Here is a 23,980-nt window from a genome sequence, read left to right on the forward strand (position 1 = left end):
ACTTGGTGACATGGTAACATTTGAATGACTAAAGACCTAAGTAGATACTACACCCAATATCTTGTTTGGGCTACATATTCTAAACCTATTTATATTTGCTTAACTTTTAAGTCTACTTTTCCTCTGACTCACTGATACACATCTTGCCCCTGCTTTCCCAAAATGGCAGGAAATTAAACCAGAAAACCACTCTCTCTGAACATCTTCTTTGATCAAAGCCTGCCCTACAAACACACATTACCTAAATGATATCATTATGGGGATTTGGAGAGTTTCATACTATTTTAATGGTGAAGCAAAAATCCTCTTACTAATGAAATATAACGAAACCCAGACTTTCATACAAAAAGTGTCATTCTAGTTAAATTATCAACTTCTCTCATGATCTGTAAGTAGATGTATGTCTGTACCTGGCCAGTCTTTTTAGGATTGTTACTTGATAACTAACCAAAATACAGACCTGGTTACACTCTAACATTATCTTCCCACCTTGATTGAAATGCTTCAGAATAGAGACTTACTTAAATTAAAACAGATAACTCTATGAAGGTCAATAATTTATGGCATAATGTTAATAATTGAAATTACAACTTTATATTTTAATAATATACTAAAATGTAAACATGGATAAGAGTTCAGAAAAATAAAATGATGATTAATTTGGATTTTCATCTTAAAGGACAAGAAAATGCTAATTGAGCTACAATGTATACCCAGTCTATGATTTTCATTCATTTGTTTACTAAATTAATTATTCTTTATGAATATCTATAACTCACTATTCTGTCATGAAAGGGCCATCAATAGAAATAGAAGATACAGGTAGAAGTAAGATGACAGTATTTAATAATGCAGTCCTGGGCAAGTAAATTATCGAGAGGTGAGACATGCAGTATTCTGAACTGGGGGAGGTTAGTTTTATTCTACAGATGACTGCCTTCAGGTCAACCCTGTCTTCCTTGATGATGGCATTCTACTCAGAACAAACCAAACCAGTGCAGTTCAAAGAAAAACCAAACAGTCCTGTTTCTTTTATTCACCAATACTATTTTTATAGTTTCCATAAAAGTAACTGACTATGTTTGTTTGAAATTATCTGTGACCTGAAATAATGTCTGTGCACCACAGAACAGGTTTCCAGTTCACCACCTTGTAAATTATAAGGAGGTTTCACCTACTCAAGTGAATAATAGAACAAAACATCAATAAACACCAAAAATGATGAAGATATTGATTTTAATTAAATGAATGCCTCAATGATTTTTCCTGGCTCTTATTATTTCAATGCTTATTTAAGCCAACTAAGTTAAAAAAAAAAAGAAACAATTTCCCAGTAGAAGATTTGGATGAAACAACAGCTTTGCTTAGTTAAAGCATGGGTATCCCCTTTTTTGAGACAACTTTTATAAAGATATGTTATGTGCACCTGATTCTTTGTTCTTCCATACCCAATTATTTACTGTGATACACCCCAAACAGATGGTTTCTTGAGCACACTGCAGTACAGTGTGCTCTACAATAGACATAATTATGCCTCCCCAAATAAACAATGCACATTTGATTTCTGATACAAATATTCCTATCCCAGAAAGTATTAATAAGAACTATTATCTATTATGGAAATATGTAACTTGAATGAAAACTACATTAACAAAATATTAGTCATTAATGCAACAGGATTGTGCATTGAATTGTGCTTCTAACAAGTTCATGGTTGTAATCCTAATCTTCAATATTTCAGAACATGAGGTTATTGGGAAATATGATCTTTACAAAGGTAACTAAATTAAATGAAGTAATTAGGATGGGCAGTATTTTAATATGACTTGTGTGCTTTCGAGAATGGGAAATCTGAAGACAAACATGAAGAAAGAGATAGAAACAGAGACACAGAGAAAATCAGAGAGAAAGGGAGAGAGAGAGAGAGAGAGAGAGAGAGAGAGAGAGAGAGATCCATGAAAATAAAAGCAGAGTTGGGATGCTGCCTTCGTGGGTCAGAAGATTCAAAGATCAAATCCTGCTAGTGCCATGACTCCTGCTCTCTAGCATACTGTGGCTCTTTGTAAATTGACTCTAAGATGTTGCACACTCATTTGGATTTTGCCCAACAAATACTTTCTGTCTACTTGGATATAACAGATTTTTTTTTGTTTTTGTTTTTCAAGACAGGGTTTCTCTGTGTAGTTTTGGTGCCTGTCTTGGACCTCGCTCTGTAAACCAGGCTGGCCTTGAACTCACAGAGATTTGCCTCCCGAGTGCTGGGATTAAAGGCACAGACCACCACCGCCCATCTTGGATATAACAGATTCTTAACATTAGTTATTATAATAACATGACTTGTCTTTGAGTAATTACTACATCCCAAACTCTGTTTTCATCAGTTCTGACCGTAGGTTACAACCGCATGGATTGAATGGACAAGGAAAGACTTTTTATGTGGATAGAACAGTTGTATTATTTTATTAAGTATTAACAAGTAATGTTAAACATATTTTACTAAGTTACTTGGGGATTACAGGAGTTAATGTATTTATAGATAAATTAACATAGAAATTATTATCTTTAAGAGGGTTTCTTTTCTAAAAGCATCAGAACTATAGTTTTAGGATAGAATGTATAGGATAAGAACTGCATTCTACATAGGTTAGGGATAAGGCAATATCTTCACTAAACATCATTGCTCTTATTTTTTCCCTCCTCAATTCAGAATATTTAATACAGACTTCCTTATTTCCTGATTAGATGAGTAAAATATTAATGTGGTTTACAAGACACCTGACTATGAAAAGCCAAAGATACCCAGTGGAAAGGACAAGCACTGAATCCTGACATGCACATACTGAATGGAGATGGATTGAGTTGTTGCCACTAAGGAGCATGAAGGTGTGACTTTATTTGATACATGACTGGAAGTACACAGCTCTGTTGTTGACCAGCTCTCTTAGCTGTATTGTAGCTAGAAACATACTACACATCTTACAGACTACTTCCTCTTCCTGGTCACATAAGAAAATTCCATACCATGTGCTCCCTTGAGGTTGGATTGGCCACCTCATGCATTAATGCCCCATGAGAAGACATAATGAAAAATATTTTTAGACCCAACTCATAATAATACCACATAATCTTCTATCCTTACATTCTCTGTCTGTGTTGATTGTACATATCTTTCTTTTTAGTTTTAGAAAGAAGTATTTATTACAGGGATGGGTCCTTTGGAGTGGAATACCTTTGAGCCTCACTGACGAGGAGTTGGTAGGTGGAGGAAGGGAGGGAAATGATCTGGTCCCTGAAAGATAAAAGCATCTTTGGACCCTGAGTCACTAGTTGAGAGATAGCTTTAGGAAAGCTTTCTGGTGTTTCTCTTGAGTACACAGAGATTCTGAAGTGGATTTGTCACTGCATCATAGCCAAGCCTCTTCTGCCTGAAGTACAGTCCATGCCAGACCAGTTTCTACTGCACATGTCCAAAACAGTTAGCGGTCATGGTGAAAGTTTAATACAAAACATTACCCAGGTTTGAAATGCATCAACACCAAAATTTCCCACAGTAGTAACAAGTTCAGTGTGTAGTAGTTTCTCTACATACCAGAGATAACTTTTCTGAAAAAAATCAGACAGGAAAGACTATAATGTCTACGGTAAGCGCTGGTGGATTTTAACAGAGCTTTTATCCTATAAACAGAGGAATTGGAGATTGCACACTTAGATCTCTCTGACGTCTCTGTGCATCCGACTTCCCGGTTTCCGTGAGCTTGTTGCTTTCCCAGGAGCAGTCTTATCAGATGATCAGTTGTCTGTTTTCCTTCCCAGATTCTGAATGGGATTGATGTACAGACATCAAAAAGACAAAACCACTGAAGGAAATGTACCCTCTTCTTTGCTCCTGGTTTAACATCGCTTTTTGTCTACTTTTCCATAGAATTTTCTATAACACACGAAAGGTAAAAAGAAGAGTTAAAAATATGCCAAAGCTAAAACTAGAGATAAGTAGGTAGTAAACAGCCCACTCTCTTTAGTACCCACACTCCCCAATAACCATATATTTGAGGCACTATCTGCTCAATTTTTCCTGTGATGTTCCTTTATGTTGTTTTTCTAGATTGACACTGTTTATGTCTGGCATGCTTTCTCATACGCATTACCTTTTTTCTTCTGTCTTGGTGCTCTGTGTTAAAGGTACAATCTTTCTGTGTATGTATTAAAAATACTGCATTTATGTACTTAAGGTATAATCTCTATTCTGAGATTATAAAGCATATCAATTGCTTATGTAGCTAATTTTAGTATACATTTTCTAAATTTAATTTTTCCCCTCTAGCTGGACTTAACTTTTATATACACAATGAGGCAGAATTATAATTTGATTTTTTTTTCCAAAATGGCTGAGTGGTATTTCTGGCAGTATATTTAGTTTTGTCTATTCTTCTGTTATTTCCTGTGAAATTTCCATTTTTACGTATTTCCATTCCTAGAATCTCTATTCTTTGTATGTTTATTAAGGAATATGTCCTCAGGTATATTTCATTTTCTCACAGAATCAATCTTTTGTTTTGGCAACTAGCTTTTCGTCTCCCTTACATGTTCCTGTGTCCTAGTCACCCTCCTTCTTATGTTCTACATCACGAGATATTGGATAGGATGTATATCCTAGATCTCTTCTGATAGGGATTATCCCCTCCATCGTTCCAAATAAGACCCACCCGGGAAGGATTTTTAATTCACATCTCCTGCTGGCCTCTTTCCGATGCTTCCATTTCTTTTTCTCTCACACATTTGACAATCTCTGCATCTGGCGATCATCTTACATACATGTGGACCACGGAAACTTGCTGTGGGATGTATGGCAAATGTGTTGCTAATTAATCAATAAAACACTGATTGGCCATTGGCTAGGCAGGAAGTATAGGCGGGGCAAGGAGGAGAATAAAGCTGGGAAGTGGAAGGCTGAGTCAGAGAGACACTGCCAGCCACCACGATGAGAAACAGCTTGTGAAGATGCCGGTAAGCCACGAGCCATGTGGCAAGGTATAGATTAAAGGAAATGGATTAATTTAAGCTATAAGAACAGTTAGCAAGAAGCCTGCCACGGCCATACAGTTTGAAAGCAACATAAGTCTCTGTGTTTACTTGGTCGGGTCTGAGAGGCTGTGGGACTGGCAGGTGAAAGAGATATATCCTGACTGTGGGCCAGGCAGGAAAACTTAAGCTACAGAAACTCATATTCCTGTTAGTGCCTCCTCCAGCCCAAATCTCTTTTTCCCTTCTTATTTAGACCAGCAGTAATACTCTCTACCTCATTGCCCAATGCTAGGCAATTCTAATTTATGAATAGTAGTTTTGTGTCCCCTTTCTCATAATTTCATATTGAATCCACCAAAGAACAATTTCTAATTTGCAAATCCTACTGGCTTCTGATAATTCAGGACTCTTGTCTACTGTAGACCTGCACCAAATAGTCTGGGTTAGCTTCCAAAAGGGGCCATTTTAACCTATGACCTTATTGCACACTCAGAAGCATTTTCATAATTTGGGATGCTTGTCTGCTTTAGACCCGGACCAAAGAGTCTGGGTTAGCTTCAGCATCTCCTTCCTAACACACTCATCATTCATGTGATTCTAATTTAATTTGAACTGGAGATCTGATTATATCCCAATGACTCTTAAAGCATTATGTCTACACTACCAAACACCTTAGCTGTGTGAACACTGGCACTCAAGTCCTGGTCTTTCATTTATTTTTGAATTTAAAGGTATTTTTCCCATTTTACATACCAACCATAGTTCCCCCTCACTCCCCTCCTCCAGCTCACTCCCACCTTTCCCCCACCCACCCCCCATCCACTCCTCAGAGAAGGTAAGACCTCCCATAGGGAGTCAACAAAGTCTGGCAGACCAAGTTGAGGCAGAACCAAGCTCCTCCCCCCTCTAAAGGGAATGGGCTCCAAAAGCCAGTTCACATACTACAGATAAATTCTGGTCCCACTGCCAATGGCCCCACATACTTCCCAAGCCACACAGCTGTCATCTACATTCGGAGGGCCTAGTTCTGTCCCATGCAGGTTCCCCAGCTCTCAGTCTAGAGTCCGTGAGCTCCAGCTAGCTCGGGTCAGCTGTCTCTGTGGTTTCCCCATCATGTTCTTGGCCCCTTTGCTCATATAGTCCCTCCTCACGTCCTAGGTCTTAACTTTCTAGTCTTTTCTTACACTGTAAACCTGGTTATATGACTCATCTGGGTTCCTTCCTGCATGCTGAGCATGCTTTCCTGTCACTCTTTCAAATGTTTGCCTCCATTCTTTGTCCACTTAATGTAACTTGAGCATATATTTATTGCTGTGGGATGTCATTCTGTATGCTGTGAAAATGTGTTGCTCTGATTGGTTGATAAATAAAATGCTGGTTGGCCAATAGCCAGGCAGGAAGCATAGGCAGGGTGAGCAGATGAGGAGAATTCTGGGAAGAGAAAGGGCTGAGTCAGGAGTCACCAGCCAAACACCAAGGAAGCAAGATGACAAGGTAGAACTGAGAAAAGATACCAAGCCACATGGCTAAACATAAATAAGAATTATGAGTTAGGTTAAATGTAAGAGCTAGTCAGTAATAAGCCTGAGCTATGGCCAAGCAGTTATAATTAATATACACTTCTGAATGATTATTTTTATAAGCAGATGCGGGGTGGGAGGGACATAGGGAAAATTCTGACTACATTTTATGTTATCCAATTACACATCTTTCCGGCAATCTTTAATTTTCTCCATGAAAACACTCTGGTTTTGTCCACATTTGCTTTAAACTTTTATTCTTATTCATTAATGTAACTGTAGAACCTATCAAGGATCACAATATATAGTATGGGTTCTAGATTAGGAGAAAATTTCTGGTAATACTTTTTCCTTTTAAATGTAACAGAATCCATTTAACTTGACTTATCCAAATCAATACATTTGACAAATTGTTTTGTCATCTTTGAGTGTTGTATTTGTGTGTGTGTGTGTGTGTGTGTGTGCGTATGTGTGTGTGTGTGTATGTAAATGAGGATGATACATGATGTATGTACCTGTCTCTGTCTGTTTGTAGGCCAGAGGTGAATTTGGAGTGTTTTCTCCTATTGCTCTCTACTCACTCACTCATTTAATTAATTGATTATTTTAGTTATTTTATTTATTTTTCTATAGAAGGTCTCTCATTGAACCTGGATCTCACACTATGGGCTAGGTTGTCTGTCCAGTGAACTCCAGGAATCTTGATTCTGTTCCCCCTGCACTAGGTGACAGAAGTATGCCAACACATTACCTGACTTTTATGTGGATTCTGGATTTCTGAATTGAGGTCCTTCTGCATAAGCACTTACTCATCAAGACATCTCCTAAACACCCCTAATACTGCTGTCTCAAAGTGAGAAACATTCCTACTCTCCCACAACTTGAGATGATAGACTCAGTTTCTTCCCTATATGTTTCTGTAACAAAGTGTGATCAGCATGTGAATGACAGAAAGACGAGGATGAATCCTTTGAAGAACAGGGCTAGTTGTCTACTGACTGGGAAACTACACAGGAGTTGGTCTCATCATCCCTGTCATTAGCATTAACATTGTCAGCAGTCTCAGTTAGAAAACGAATTATGATTGTATCACCTTAGCCTTGTAAAGTTAACCAAATGTCACCTTCACAGTGAAGTCCATCCAGCCCAACCAATTCAGAGTGAAAACCTCTGCCCACTCTGAATGCCACATTCTTTGTTTACACAGTGTATATAGCCTTGTAATGTAGTGTGTCATTTCTTTGTTAACTCTCACTACTTTCCGTGTTTACTTAGCATAGCCAACCTTTATCCCACTCTTTATTTTCAATCTATCTGTGCCTAAATATTTAAGGTGTGTCTGTCACACATAGATAGCATGCAGAGAGGTTGTGCTTTTTTCATCATAAAAATTTCCACTTCTTAGTGAAGAGTTTACTGCATTAAAGTGTATTAAATTATTAATTATAATATAGCTGGGTTTAGGACAATTATTTTACTGTATGTCTTTTTCTTTTTATTGCTATTCATTTTGTTTCTTTTTATATTTTTAGAACATATTTGAGAATTCTATTTTGATTCATTTATTGGTGTTTTCAATAGATAGTGTTGACTTGTGGTGATATTTTGTTTGTGATCTAACAAATAAAGCTTGCCTGGAGATCAGAGTGCAGAGCTAGCCACTAGAGGCCAGGCAGTGGTGGCACACACCTTTAATCTCAGCACTTGGAATCTCATGTCTTTGATTCCAGTGCTTGGGAGGAGGAAACAGGAAGTGCTATGGCTAGGCAAAAGGAAAAAATGATAAGGTGGGGTGGAGACAGGAGCTCTGGGCACCTTTCAGTCTGAGGATTCAGCAGAGGTGAGAAGTCTCTCTAGTGCTTGATTCCTTTGATCTTTTAGCATTTACCCCAATATCGGACTCCAGGTTTTATTAAGACCAATTAGAATTCTCTCTACATCTGACATCCAACTTTTAGAGCACAAATTTACAAAAAAAGCCTCTTGCTTTTGGCTTTGCAGCCACTAGCACAGGCTAGAGCTGTACACAGCTGGAGTCATTACCCCACTGGCTAAGTTTCTGTTGCAGCCTCTCCAGAACAAACTTCCCAGGTGTGTGGTCTCAACACACTGCTGGAGTTAGCCCCTCACCACCAGCCAGCTCTGCCTTTAGACAGCTCCCACCACACATGTTTTTTTCCCCCACAATCTCTTGTATGTGTTTTTCAGACAGCAGATTTCTTCTCCCAATGAGTTGTGGACTTTCCTTGGACACCCTCCTTAGGCTGCTGTCACACTAGGTAGCTACCTTGAAAACCCACACAGACTTCTACTCTTCCACACAGAAACAGTCAGCCTCACATCTTCATCATCATCTTCAGCAGATTTCTTAAATGGAGGAATTAGTTAAAAGAGAGGTTTTTTTCCCCCCACATTAAAAAATGGGAAACACTATTACAGTGGAGGGAGTTAGGTTTCTGTATGATAATACTGTGGACAGTTTGAAAATGGAGCAATTAAATGAGAGGATAATTAATTAGATAAGATTTATATAATATCAATTATAAAATATTATCTCTTGATCATTTTTGTTTTATCATTAAAAAAGTTTTAGAAAAACTTTTAGATAAAAGTTTTAGAAAAACTTATCAAAACAGATCATAGAGATACTTAGACCCAGACAGAGGAATTTAAAGGGGAACCAATCTCAGAATTGTACTATAAAGTTAGAGAGGAATAGCTTAAAGTTTTCAAACAGGTAACCTTAATTTATCCAGTAGCCTTACAGGAATTGCCAAATAATAGCTATCCCCAAGGCTGTGTAAGAAGACCTGAATGGACTCCTGTGGAAATGTTAGATTTAAGGGGATTCAAGGAAGCTATAGTCTTATATGGCATGGATTCACCTTTTGTGAATCAGATGTTAAACTCATGATCAGCTTGTAACAGAATTATCCCTCAAGAATGGAAAGATTTTGTTATAGCAGTCTTGGAGACTGGTCCTCAATTACAATGGAGGACTTGGTGGAAAGATGAGACTAAAATCATTAAACAATGAAGGAGGGCTAGAGGTACAAAATCTCCCAAAACCAACTTCTTGGAGAGGGAGATTATGCTAATGTAGAAAGGCAATTTCTGTTTCATGACCCCACCCTGGCTTTATGCCATGCAGCAGCCTTGAATGCTTGGGATAGAATTGAAGAAATAGGAAAGAAAATTGAGTCATTTATTAAAGTTATACAGGACCAAAAAGAAACGTTCACTGATTTCTTACAAAGATTGACTTCAGCAGTAAATATAATGATACCAAATTCAGAAGAAAAAAATGAATCTCTGGAATTTGAAAATGCTAATATATAATGCAAAATGGTAATTAGGCCATTAAGGGCAAGATCAGTATCCTTGGAGAAATGGATCCAAGATACAATTAATATTGAACCTAATAACTATGATGATACTTAGATAAAATAAAAATGTCAAGTGTTTCAATCACAGTAAACAAAGTCATCTAAAAAGTGATTGTAAATGGGGTGTTCTTAGAAACAATGTTTTTTCTAAGAATAATCACAATGGAATGCCCCTCCCTTTTGGATTATGCAGAAGGTGTGGCAAAGGCAGGCATTACACTAATAAATGTAGATCAACATGGGATAGTCAAGATAATTCTTTGCCATCAGGGAATGCCTTGAGTGGCCTCTTGCAGTGCCCCATGACTTTGGTTCAGTTGTTTCCTGTCATCCTGGAGGAAACTCCTTCCCAGAGCAATTAAGGAACCTAAAGCCTATTGTAAGAAACCATACTGCTGTGGATGATAGAACAGTTGTAGAAGAGAGAACAAAAAAATTCAGGAGAAACCATAATGAAAATATTTTGGCAAACTTTTATAAATGAACAAAGACCAACATTAAAAATACGAATAAATGACATCATCATTGAAGGTCTTGTAGACAGAGGTGTGGATGTAACAATAATTGTACCAGAATCTTGGCATCCAAATTGGCCTCTTTGGGAGGTAAATGTTCAGCTTTTAGGGACTGGAATGTTATCTCACATAAAACAGAGCATGAGATGGGTCGAATGTATAAGACCAGAAGGATAGAGAAGAAAATTAAAGCCATATGTGGCTAACATAGCAATGAATTTATGGGAATGTGATTTGTTACAGCAATGGAATACCCAGATTAACATTCCTCCAATCTCAGAAACAAACCATAAACAAACCTATGTTTCTGGGGAAAATATTAGAAGTTTTTGTAAAGACCAGTCACTGAACATTCAGGTTGTACAAGAACAAGGCACAACAGCTGTTAATATTTCAAAGGCACCAATTGCCCTAAACTTTAAAATGATTGATAGACAAACCTGTATGGGTTGAGCAATGGCCTTTAACATCAGAGACACTGCAGGCCTTAAACAACTGGTACAGGAGCAGCTAAATATTCAGCATATTGAAGAATAAATCAGCCCTTGAAATTCTCCTGTATTTGTTATTAAAGGAAAATCTGAAAAATGGAGAATGGTAACAGATTTAAGAGCTATTAATAACATAATTCATCCAATGAACTCTTTACAGTCTGGAGTTCCTTTGTCTTCTCTGTTACCTAAATTATGGCCTCTTATAGTTATCAATTTAAAAGACTTTCTTCACTATACTTTTACAAGAAAAAGATAGAAAAAAGTTTGCCTTCATGGTGCCTTCTATGATAATTTTCAGCCTGTTAGGAGATGTCAATGGAAGGTTCTCCCATAGGGAATGTTAAATAACCCCACCATGTGTTAATATTTTGCACAACAGCCATTGTAAATGATACATGAGCAATTTCCTCAGTCTATAGTTTATTGCTGCATGGACAACATCTTACTAGCTTATTCAAATGTAGATACTTTAGAAAGAATGTTTGAAGAAGTAAATACAATTTTACCTTGTTTGGGATTATAAATGGCTCCTTAAAATATAAAGAGAAAATTCTACTAATTATTTAGGATATAAAATATGTCTACAAAAAAAACCCAGACACCAAAAGCCGCAAATTAGGAGAGAGTAGTTGCAGACTCTTAATGGCTTTCAAAGATTGCTAGAAAACATTTCTAATCCATGGCCCGCTATTGGGGTAAAAATTGATGAACTGAATAATTTGTTTCAGACCTTAAAAGGTGACAAGGACTGAAATAGTCCAAGATAATTATCAACTGAAGCTGAGAGAAATTTGGCTTTGGTGGGAAAAATTTACAGGATGCACATATGGATTGTTTGGATCCAGAGATTGACTGCATTTTTTTTTACCCTCTATGCATTCTCTTACAGGAATATTTTATTTGTGCTCTAACAAATAAAGCTTATCTGGGGATCAGAGGATAGAGCCAGCCACTAGTTTAGACATAGAAGCCAGACAGTGGTGGCACACATCCTTAATCCTATTTACTTGGGAGGCAGAGATCCTTCTGGATGTCTGTGAGTTCAAGGCCACACTAGAAACAGAGGCAGGCAGTGATGGCACATACCTTTAATCCCAGGACTTGAGATATCTTGTCTTTGCTTGGGAAGGACACATGCTTTTAATCCCAGGAAGTGATGGCAGGAAGCAGACAGATATATAAGGCATGAGGACCAGGAACTAGAAGCTTTTTAGCAGCAGTTCAGCAGAGATACTTGCGAGTGAGGACTCAGAGGCTTCCAGTCTGAGGAAATAGGATCAGCTGAGGAGTTGTCAAGGTGGGGTTGGCTGTGGCACATTGTATTTCTCTGATCTTTTAGGTTTCACCCCAATATCTGTCTCCAGGTTTTCAATTAATAAGACCTTTTAAGATTCCTATTACAGCAGAGGGAAGATGTTATCTTAGAATTGATCTTTTTACCACATAAACAGAGTAAAAAATTAAAAACTTATGTGGAAAAGGTCTTTGAGTTGACACTAAAAGGAAAATTGAGACTTCATCAATTAGCAAGAATAGAACCAGCAGAAATTTAGTACCTTTTACTAATGATTAAATTGACAAATTTTGGCCATAACATGAGCTTTGGCAGAGCTTGGAGTAATTTTTTGGGAGAGATTAACAACAAATATTGCAAAAGCAAGAGAATTCAATTTATAAATAAGAGAACTAACTGCATTCTTCCTCATATTGTACAGGGAACACCAATTTCTGAAGACCTACATTTTATAATGATGCAAACAAATCAGTAAAGGCAGGTTATAAATCAGGAAAAATAACTAAAATGGCTCAAAGATCATATGATTCTGTCTAAAAGTCAGAATTATATGCTATATGGTATTAATAGATTTTACACAACCTCTTAACATAGTTACTGACTTTCAGTATGCAGAAAAAGTTGTTTTACACATTGAAATTGCTGAACTTATTCCTGATGAGTCAGAATTAACTTTGTTATTTATTCAGTTAAAAGAAATAATCAGGAATAGGAATCATCCCTTATATATAACAAACATTTGATTCCATATCGTTCTGCAAGGCCTTCTAGCACAAGGTCATTAAAAAATTGATCAACTATTGATAGGAAATGTGCTGGAGGCCTCAGAGTTTCATAAAAAACCCCACCATGTTAGTAGCAAGGGTGTTAAAAGGATATTTTTTCTTTTCTTTTTTTTTTTTTTTTCGAGACAGGGTTTCTCTGTGTAGCTTTGGAGCCTGTCCTGGATCTCACTTTGTAGACCAGGCTGGACTCAAACTCACAAAGATTCACCTGGCTCTGCCTCCCGAGTGCTGGGATTAAAGGCATGCGCCACCACCGCCCAGCTGAAAAAGGATTTTTCCATCACTTGGCAACAAGCCAAGGAGTTTATAAGGAAATGTTCTACTGGTTTTTTATACAACCAAACTTCACTACCTGCAGGAAGTAACCCAAAGGGTACACAAAGAATGGAATCTGGAAGATGAAATGTTTCATTTTGTAGAATTGGAAAATTGAAATATGTACACTTCACCATTGATACCTACTCAGGATTTCAATGGAGGGTGCTGCTTTGAATTTTGAAAAGGCTGATTCTGTAATCACTCATTTGCTAGAAGTTATGGCCATTACAGATATACCTGTACAAATTAAGACTAACAATGCTCCTGTGGTGGTATTTTACTTGTACTGAAATGTGATTTTAATTGTATGTTAATAAATAAAGTTGCGTGGGGGTCAGAGTTTTAGAGCCATAGCAAGTGCGTGGCGGTGGTGGCGCACCCCTTTAAGGACCTGGAGGGCGGTACATACAGGCAGTGACAAGGCAGTCACGTGTTTAGGTTTACAACCGATGAGATGGCAGAACAGCTAGACTATATAAAGACATACACACAGGAAGTAGGCCCCTTTTTGAAGAGCTCTCTTGGCTGAAGTAGGATCACTGAAGCAGGAAGGGTAAGGCTCTTAGTTCTGACCTCTTGGCTTTCTTCTCTAAATCAGCTCTGTGTTTCTTATTTAATAAGACGGTTGGTTACATCTACATGCTCCAGTATATGTCTCTAGTAAAATGAAACAGCATTTTACTTGTTACAATATAAATCATATTATGAGTATACCACACAATCCTACAGGGCAAGCAGTTATAGAAAGACCAAATTGAACTCTAAAGGATATTCTATTTTTTTTTGGGGGGGGGTTTCGAGACAGGGTTTCTCTGTGTAGCTTTGTACCTTTCCTGGAACTCACTTGGTAGCCCAGGCTGGCCTTGAACTCACAGAGATCCGCCTGGCTCTGCCTCCCGAGTGCTGGGATTAAAGGTGTGCGCCACCACCGCCCAGCTTAAAGGATATTCTAAATAAACAGAAGGGGGTAATAAAGACTCCCAGAGATAGATTATATACTGCTTTATTAACTTTGAATTTTCTAAATGCTAATGACAAAAGAAACAACAGCTGTGGAGAGACATTACTTAATAGAAAAAACTATGGAATTAAATTAGCTTGTGTACTTTAAAGATGCGCTGACCTCAGAATGGAAACCAGGATATGTGTTACATGGAGAAGAGGTTTTGTTTTTGTTTCCAAGAGGAGAAGAAAAGCTATAGATACCATCAAAATTGATAAAGATTAGATTTGAACAAGAGAGACCTCTTAATTAGAAGAGCTGATAGTTCATCAATCAGCATGACCATTCAATTTAAACTAACTTATACAACTAATAAATGGTTTTCATTTAATCAGACATAACTTGCTATAAGGGAACTTTCCCAAAATTAGGGTTGGGGTAAGGTTTTGTTTTTGTCTTTTCAGGAGAATGAAGCCATCTAGCTATGGAATCTGAAGACCCCTGGACAAATGAGACTTGTAAAGAAAAAGGACAAATCATCCAGAAAAAATGTCCCAAGCAAAAGAGTAAATTGGCATATTGGTATATCACATCTCCAACAGGATAAAATTTCATAAATCTTTCTAAATGTTTGTTTTTGCTATTCTCTACAGACATATAATGCAAATGGTCTTTTTGTAGTCAAAGACCAATTAAAAAATTAAGCTGGTTTTGGAGTTGGAATATGTCTCTCTCTTTTTCTAAACACAAACATTCTTGTTAAAAGGAAAATCCAAAATCTCTGTCTTATGTTAGAAGGGCCACCTGATATGGGACAGGAAAAAAAACAAATTTAGGGACTATTCTGTTGCTACTAATCTCATGATCCATTTGTTTTATTTTGGTGCTTTAACACTTTTCTTAAGGTAAAAATATTGTCTCAAAATTTTTAAGATCTCTCTCTCTATCTATATCTATATCTATATCTATATCTATATCTATATAGATAGATAGATAGATGATATAGATGATATAGATATAGATGATATAGATATAGATATAGATATAGATATAGATATAGATATATTAAACTGTAGCTAGAGTTTTCCTGTCTGGCCCATGGTCAGGACAAATCTCTCTCACCTGCCAGTCCCACAGCCGCTCAGACCCAACCAAGTAAACACAGAGACTTATATTACTTACAAACTGTATGGCCGTGGCAGGCTTCTTGCTAACTGTTCTTATATCTTAAATTAATCCATTTCTATAAATCTATACCTTGCCACATGGCTCGTGGCTTACCGGCATCTTCACATGCTGCTAGTCATGGCGGCAGCTGGCAGTGTCTCTCTCCTCAGCCTTCCACTTCCCAGAATTCTCTTCTCTGCTTGTCCCACCTATACTTCCTGCCTGGCCACTGGCCAATCAGCATTTTATTTATACAGAGTGATATCCACAGCAATAAACTTTTTGTCATAATATTAATGGTCATATAGAGTACAAACTAATTTTAGAAAAAGGCTTCATTTAGCTTCCTGTACATGATTTTGGGTTTGAGTCTCTATTAGGTAACTAGGAATTAAGATTTTTTACTCTGGATGTATATAACAAATATTAATCCTTTAACCTCTTTGAGATCTGCTGCATACCACATTTAAAATGTTTAAGTTTTCAACAGTGAACCATGACCACACCTAATAATGACCTTTGAAGTTTCCAAAAGGATGATGGGGCCTCACAACGATGATTCCACCAGGACTATGATAATGCCACTAAGCTGAAAAAAATCACCATTCAAAGATCAAATTTGGACTACAAACTGCTCAGGACAATTTTGAGGTGGCTAGCTAAGATGATCCAGCCTCACAGACTACTCTAGCCAGGACTTGAGACAAGCCCTACATTTTTCCATTACACAGAGACTGGACAGCAAACTCTCCCAGGACTTGATAATTAAATCAAATTTTTCTTTTCAGGATCCCTTAAAGATGCTGTTGCCCCCAGTCAGCAGGAAGTAATTTTAAGAACAAGACATCAACATTTCCAAAAAGTAGGGTGGGTGGTTTTTTAGTTGTTCAATGGGTTATGGATATTTGTCATTGTTTAGGATGATTGGTTACAAGTTGTTATTGGTAATGGTTTGAAAAAAAGAGAACAAATGAGATTAAATTCAGGGTTCTTGTTTTGAAAAGAAAAAAGGGGGATATAAAAATGATAGGATAGAAGGTAGATTGTTGAATCTACTTTTCAAAAGCAACTACTTGTTTTAAATATTTTATATTGATATGGATCTTTGTATATTGATACAAATTTGAGATTATTTTTTGTTAGAACATACTGTACATACATTTCTACTCTTGTTCAAGGTATTATACCTATACAATTCATTTACCAATATAATGAAAATTTTTAGCCCTTCCTTGAAAGTTATTATTATCAACTACTTAGGATAATAAGGAAATGCAGGTTAGTAATTGGTGACATATTACAATCAAACTTGTAGTCATATTAGGTATGTTTTCAAGGTCGAACAGAGATATATTTTAGATAGACAAGTGGTCTTCAAACACTTTGGGGTGCAAATGAATATGGCATTAAGATGTTTTAATAACATAGGTTATTTTTTTTAAGATAATGAGACATGTCTACTCCTAGCTGTACCAATCTACTTCAGAGGAGATGATGGGCATTGAAGAAACTCCACATGGAGTTTACTTTCTTTGTGGCAAAAGTTAGCCACTGTGCAATAAACTGCCCTTGCTTCAACTGCTGACAGTATGTTATCCAAATTGGACAAGCAGGACAGAAAAGAAAGTGACTGCAGAACTTTGCCAAGACAAGATAAGACAACACTTCAGAATATTTTGCTTCACAGAAAAGTCTGTCAGACATGCTAGGCCTGTAGGCTGAAGAGGGATGTCCCAACATTGCAGAGGAATCTTGAGTGACAGTTCAGATAGCCAGTTGTTTCTGTCATTTCTCACATTTTTTTAATTCACTTGCTTGCACTTCCTGCTTACTCAGGTAATATTATTTACTTCTTCGGTCTCTGATGGAGTAGAAGACTTTATAGTTATAGTTATAGTTTTCCTTGTTACCAGATTCAGAAAAGAAATTCACTAAAGAGGTGTGAAGTGTGTAAGGTTGAGAGACATTAAAAGATAATTTTGGTAATGCAAGTTAGAATAGAAAGTGAATTAGGTACAGCCTTTTGGACTCACCAAAATAGGATAGATATGGAGTATTTTCTTTGAATTTGTCAAATGTTTATGCACTATACATTGTTGATGTATATATTGCATGTACTTATTGTATTTATTGTATATAGTTTTTCTTATATTAGTTACAATGTTCTTTTTTTATTTTAGACCAAAAAAAGGAGAAATGTGGTAATATTTGTTTGTGATATAACAAATAAAGCTTGCCTGGAGATCATACTGCAGAACTGGAGGACAGGCAGTGGTAGCACACACCTTTAATCCCAGCACTTGGGATCTCATGCCTTTGTCTCAGCACTTGGGAGGAGGAGACAGGAAATGATATGGCTGGATGGAGAGAAGAAGTGAGGATTCAGCAGAAATGAGAAGTCTCTCTAGTGGCTGGCTCCTTTACTTCTCTGACTTTTCAGAATTTACCATGATACCTGACTCTGGGTTTTGATTTAGATCAATTAGAATTCATGCTATATTGACTGGCAACTTGAAAGTGTCTACAATCACTTGAGAGAGTGCCTCTGTACATACCTATTGGGAGTTATCTTGATTTACTTAATTGAAGTAGGAAGACCTGCTTGCTGTAGATGGCACCACTCCCTAACTGGGATCTGGTACTATATAAATGGAGAAAGACAATTGAGTAGATCCATGTATTCATTGCTCTACACACGATATGAACAACTGCTTCTAGCTCCTGTTGCCTTGACTTCTCCACCATGATGCACCTTGAACTGTGAGCCAAATAAACCCTTCTCCCTTAAATTGTTTTTGTCAGAGTATTTTATCACTGCAACAGGAAAAGAAACTAAGACAGTTTTATTTGTAATTTTTGCCAAGTATTTGTGTTGACTATAAAACATAGGTTACAATCCATTCAATGTCTCTCTGGAGTTTTTATTTGTGATAGTTCATATACTGTTCAGAAATCTTGAATTTTCATAAGCCTATTAAATACTTACATCATTTGTGTTAAACTTTAACATCATTGGTGGTTTGAATAAGAATGTCCCCCATAGGCTCATATGTTTGAATGCTTAGTCATCAGGGAGGGGCACTACTTGGGAAGGATGGCCTTGTTGGAGGGAGTGTGCACTGGGAGTGGGATATGAGGTTTCAAAAGCCCAAGTCAGTCCCAGTGGCTCTCTCAATTCCTGCTGCCTATGGATCTAGATGTAGAAGTAGAACACTCAGCTACTTCTCCAGCACCATGTCTGCCTGGATGCTGCTATGTCCCACCATGATGAAAATGAACTAAACTACTGGCACTGTAAGCAAGCCCCAATTAAATGCTTTTATTTATTTATTTATTTATTTATTTATTTATTTATTTATTTATTGGTTTGTTTTATTGCCATCATCATGGTTTCTCTTCACAGTAATAGAATATTGACCAAGACAACATCATTATGTTAAAATTGCTATATTCAAAATATATGTATACATCACAACCCTGGTATTCTATATTTGATTTTAAGCAGTATAGTGTATTTCCACATAAATGAAATGAAAGATAAATGTCTTGTGCATTTTTTAGACTGTTATCATTTTTGTTGCTCTTTATTCCTCCCCAACATCAAATTTTCTCCTTAGGCAAGTCTATTTAGACTGAACAAGACCCACTCCTTACAGTGCAGGTGGACTAGATACAAACTTTTGTGGGTTTCTTTTATTTTAAAATGTTTTCATTTCTTCTTTTAGGAAAAAAACCAGTATTTACTAGGTAAGTGATTGTAGATCAATCACTTTCTATGTATTTAACATTTTTAATGTGCTGGTCTTTGGATCTCTCACATATTTAAGGAAGAGTCCATATCACTTAAATTGATTTTCTTGTTATTGTAGTGTATCATTTTCTCTTTCTATATTCAAGATAGACTCTTTACTTGGTTTTTTTTAAACAAAGATCAACAAAAAGATTTAACAAATACGTGGTAGACAAGAAGCAGAGTCACACATAGAGTTAGCAGGTAATATACAAAAGAAACAAACCTCTGTGTTTGGTACATGTGCCATTACTACACACAGTGTGACAGAATTTTCATATTCACTTAAAGATAAGGAGCAATCTTACATATTTTATTGTTCTATTTCCATGTCATAAATATGTATAAATTGGTATGGGTTGAACAAATTCAAAAGAGTAGTTAACTGTACATAGGTAGACAAAAGATATGAAGACACAGATTCGCAATGTGAGGTATTGTTTCATTGGCTGGTATTGGATAAATGGTCATTATATTAATCTGCACTTGCTTTTTTAATATGACTGAAATTTATCATATAAAATGGTGAAAATTAAAGCACATGCTTAATTATATTGTTTTGAGAATTATATAAGATAATACATAAATTAATGGTGAAATAATGAAATTATTCCTGCATAGGCATAGTTTTCTATCCAATCGTAAGAACCAGTTAGAATTTGTAGTGAAAAAACACATCAATAAAGTATTTTGTAATATAAGTAAGGACAAACATCAAAATACATTAAATGAGATTGGTACTAAATACATCATATTGTTGGGTTAGAAACAGATTAAATAAGTAGAAAGGTAAAAACTTGATCTATAGATTGAAATTCATAAAGATGTCACAGCTTAAAATATCAAATTATATGCAAATCATATAGACAATATTTAAAGAAAAGCCAATGCCAAGAAAATGAGCTTTAGATGAGTTTAGACAAAAGGACACTGTTTTGTTTAAAAACAATACTTCTAAATATATGTAAAGTTTATGAACCAGAAGAGTAAAAGCAAGTAGTTACTTAAAAAGGAAATATATATATATATATATATATATATATATATATATATATATACACACACACACACACACACACACACATATATATATATAATCCTTAGTCACATCAGCAATTAGAACAACAATATAGAAAAGGACACTATTTCATGAGGGTCATAAATATTTTGATATATTTATGCTACATTGTCAGTAGTGTTTTATGTTAATTGATCTGATTAACCTTCTAGTATTTATGAAACAGCACACATCCTTGTTTTATATTTAACCATTTTCATACTTAGAATGCCATCATGTATTTATGCTAGACATTAACTTACATTATTAAGATTTTTGGAATATGATTTTATCTGTCATTATATTCCTTACCTAAAGTTCATTTACTTTCTTCTTTCTTTCTTTTATATGATTTTTTTAAATTTTGGGGTATTTCACGCAAGTATACATGAAATACAATCATATCCTCCCTTCATTTCCCTGTATAAATCCACAATAGCCCCCAACATGCTGCCTCCAAACCTTACTTTATCTATCTATCTATCTATCTATCTATCTATCTATCTATCTATCTATCTATCTATTTATCTATCTGATAACCCACTAAGTCTCGTTTGTGATGCCTATATACACATGGATATGGAGCCATCTGCTTGAAGTTTGGGGAAATCTACCAGAGGACACATTATCAATGAAGAATAACTTTCCCATTTCTAGTATTTGTCTACTGCCAATAGCCCCTCAGTGTGTGGTGAATACTAGATATCATCTAATGTACACAGGGATTTTGGTTGACTTGGTCTTATATAGGTCTTGTGTTGGTTGACTTGGTCTTATATAGGTCTTGTGTGGGAAACCAAGCCTGCTATGAGTTCGTGTGTACCATAGTCATGTCATGTTCAGAAAACACTTCATAACACTCTACTCCATTCTGAGACCTTACATTCTTTTATTTAAAAAAAATAAAATACAATAAGATAAAACAAAAACCAAGATACTGGACTCAGACAAAACAAACAAACAGAAGGAAAAGAGCCCAATAGAAGGCACAAGAAATAAAGGCTCACTCATTTGAACACTCAGGAATCCCATGAAAACACAAATTCAAAACTGTAAGTAAAAAGGACCAGGTATATACCATGAAGACCCTGTGTGGGCTGCCTTAGTCTCTATGAGTTCATATATTAGTTGATCATGTTGATTTACATGGTCCTGTTTTCTTGGTATCCCTTATACCCTCTAGCTCTTATACTCTTTCCCCCCCTTTTCTGCAGAATTCTGAGACTGGAAGGGAAAGATTTGATAGAGACTTTCCTTTCAGGACTAGGTGCCTAACTGTTCCCTGTAATTGCACTCATCTACTGGAGGAGTAAGCTTTTCTGATGATGGCTGAGCAAGGCATTGATCTATGGGTATAGCAGAATGTCATTAAATCACTTTATCATTAGTTCTTTTTTTTTTAACAGTAGTATTACTGGTTTTACCCTAGGCCCCTGAACTATCTATTCTCAGGTGCATGGTCACCCAAGCAGTGTTGGGTTCTGTTTCATGGAGTGGACCTTCAGTTAAATAATATAGATAATGGTTACTCCCACAAGCTTTGTACCACCATTACATTAGCATATCTTGTAAGCAGGACACCATTGTCGATATAAGAGTTTGTGGTTGGGTTGGTGTTTATGTTTCTCTTTTAGTAGCATGCCTGGTACCTTCCTGTACCCAAAGCACTAGAACTGAGGGTAAAAGATTCTATGTCATTACCAGCTAAACTTCTGCATGTTCAATGAGTTGTGTAGATGTTGTCTTCAGCAATGAGGCCTTGTCATCAGTTTGTGGAGAGCAACAATTATGGTCTTTCCAACAGCCTGGGTTGTTTGGGGATTCCCACTGAACACTTTTGGAAAACAACTCAATTAGATTTAATCTAGTCCTGGTATCAGAAACTTGATTTAGTGACAAGAGATGGCCAGTTGGGGCTGTCTCCTCAACTGTTTGGCAATTTCACTTAGATAACCTTCATATATGTATATATATTTAGGAATCTTCCACTGTTAGGATTCCATACTACCCCTCAAATTTTTGCTATTTCTCCCTGTAATCCCTCCAATCCCTCTTCCCTCCCCTTCCCCTTGAAACTCCTCCCCCCAATCCATTCAGACTTATACTATTTCCCTTTCCTAGTGAGATTTGTCCCTCCTAGTTCCTTCCTCTGTACCTAACCTCTATGGTTCTATGGATTATAGCTTGGTTATTATTGACTTAACAGCCAATATCCATACACAAGAGAATACATACTACATTTCTCTTCTGAGATACCTCACTCAGGATGATTTTTTTTCTAATTCCATCCATTTGCCTATGAATTTCCTGATTTAGTTTTTTAACAGCTGATTAATATTCCATTGTGTAAATGTACCATATTTTCTTTATCAGTTCTTCTGTTAAGGGACATCTAAGTTGTCTCCAATTTCTGGTTATTATGAATAGAGCAGCAATGAACATGTTTGAGCAAGTGTCTGTGTGGTAAGATGAAGCATCCTTTAGGTATATGCCCAAGAGTGACATATCTGAATCTTGAGGTATGTCAATTCCCATCTTCCTGAGGCTCCATCACACTGATTTCCACTGTTGGTGTACAAGTTTGCATTACCACCAGTGATGGATGAGAGTTCCTCTTACTCCACAGCGTCGCCAGCATGAGCTATCACTTGCTTTGTTGACCTTAGCCATTCTGATAGGTGTAAGATGAGCTCTCCGAGTAGTTTTGATTTGCTTTTCTCTGATATCTAAGAATGTTGAACATTCCTTTTAATGTTTCTCAGTCATTTGAGTTTCCTCTATTGAGAATTCGGTTTTTATCTGTACAGTATTTTTAAATTGGGTTATTTTAATTTCTTGGTATCTAGTTTCTTGAGTTCCTCATATATTTTGGATAATATCCCTCTATTGGATATGTAGTTGGTGAAAATCTTTTCCCATTCTATAGGCTACCATTTTTTTCTGAATGATGGTTTCCTTTGCCATGCAGAAGCTTTTTGTTTTCATGAGGCCCCATATATTAATTGTTTAATTTAGTGCCTGTACTAATGGTATTCTCTTCAGAAAGACTTTCCCTGTGCCAATGAGTTCAAGGCTATTCAGTATTTCCTCTTCTATCAGGTTTAGTGTATCTGGTTTTATATTGAGGTCTTTGAAACATTTGGAGCTAAATTTTGTGCAAGGGAGTAAGTATTGATATGCATTCTTCTACATGCAGCTATCCAGTTTGACCAGCACCATTTGTTAAAGATGTTGTCTTTTTCCCAATGTATATTTATGGCTTCTTTATGAAAAGTCCATAGTTGTGTGAACCTGTGTCTGAGTCTTCAATTGAACATCACTGATTGATGTTTCTGCTTTTGTGCCAATATCGTGCTATATTTATTATTATAGCTCTGTAGTACAACTTGAAATCATGGATGGGGAGACCTCCAGCAGTTTATTATTTGGGATTATTTTAGCTATCCTGGATTTGTGTGTGTGTGTGTGTGTGTGTGTGTGTGTGTGTGTTTATTTCAATTTTTAAGCTGAAAATTGTCCTTTCAAGATCTATGAAGAATTTTGTTGGAATTTTGATAAGAATTGCGTTGATCCTATAGATTGCTATGAGTAGAACGGCCATTTTCAGTATATGAATACTACCAATTCAGGAGCATGGAAAATCTTTCCATACTCTGATATATATTTTTTAGTTTTTATTCAACGTGTAT

General features: G+C 36.4%; 1 long non-coding RNA gene across 5 annotated transcripts in view; it reads left to right on the forward strand.

The window, feature by feature from the left end:
- LOC131897226 (uncharacterized) overlaps positions 1–18,233 on the forward strand; it is a 31,581-nt gene extending 13,348 nt beyond the window's left edge. For 3 of the 5 annotated variants that reach the window (XR_009375594.1, XR_009375592.1, XR_009375596.1), the window contains 2 exons: positions 2,743–2,883; positions 14,742–15,000. This is a non-coding gene — a long non-coding RNA (uncharacterized LOC131897226). Of the gene's footprint in view, positions 1–2,742; positions 2,884–14,741; positions 15,001–16,232; positions 17,281–17,624 lie in introns of those variants that run through there. The other 2 variants (XR_009375595.1, XR_009375593.1) reach the window with 2 other exon arrangements.
- Positions 18,234–23,980: the final 5,747 nt, after the last annotated feature.

The sequence above is a fragment of the Peromyscus eremicus genome, chromosome 20, assembly GCF_949786415.1.
Source record: "Peromyscus eremicus chromosome 20, PerEre_H2_v1, whole genome shotgun sequence".
Taxonomy (NCBI): domain Eukaryota; kingdom Metazoa; phylum Chordata; class Mammalia; order Rodentia; family Cricetidae; genus Peromyscus; species Peromyscus eremicus.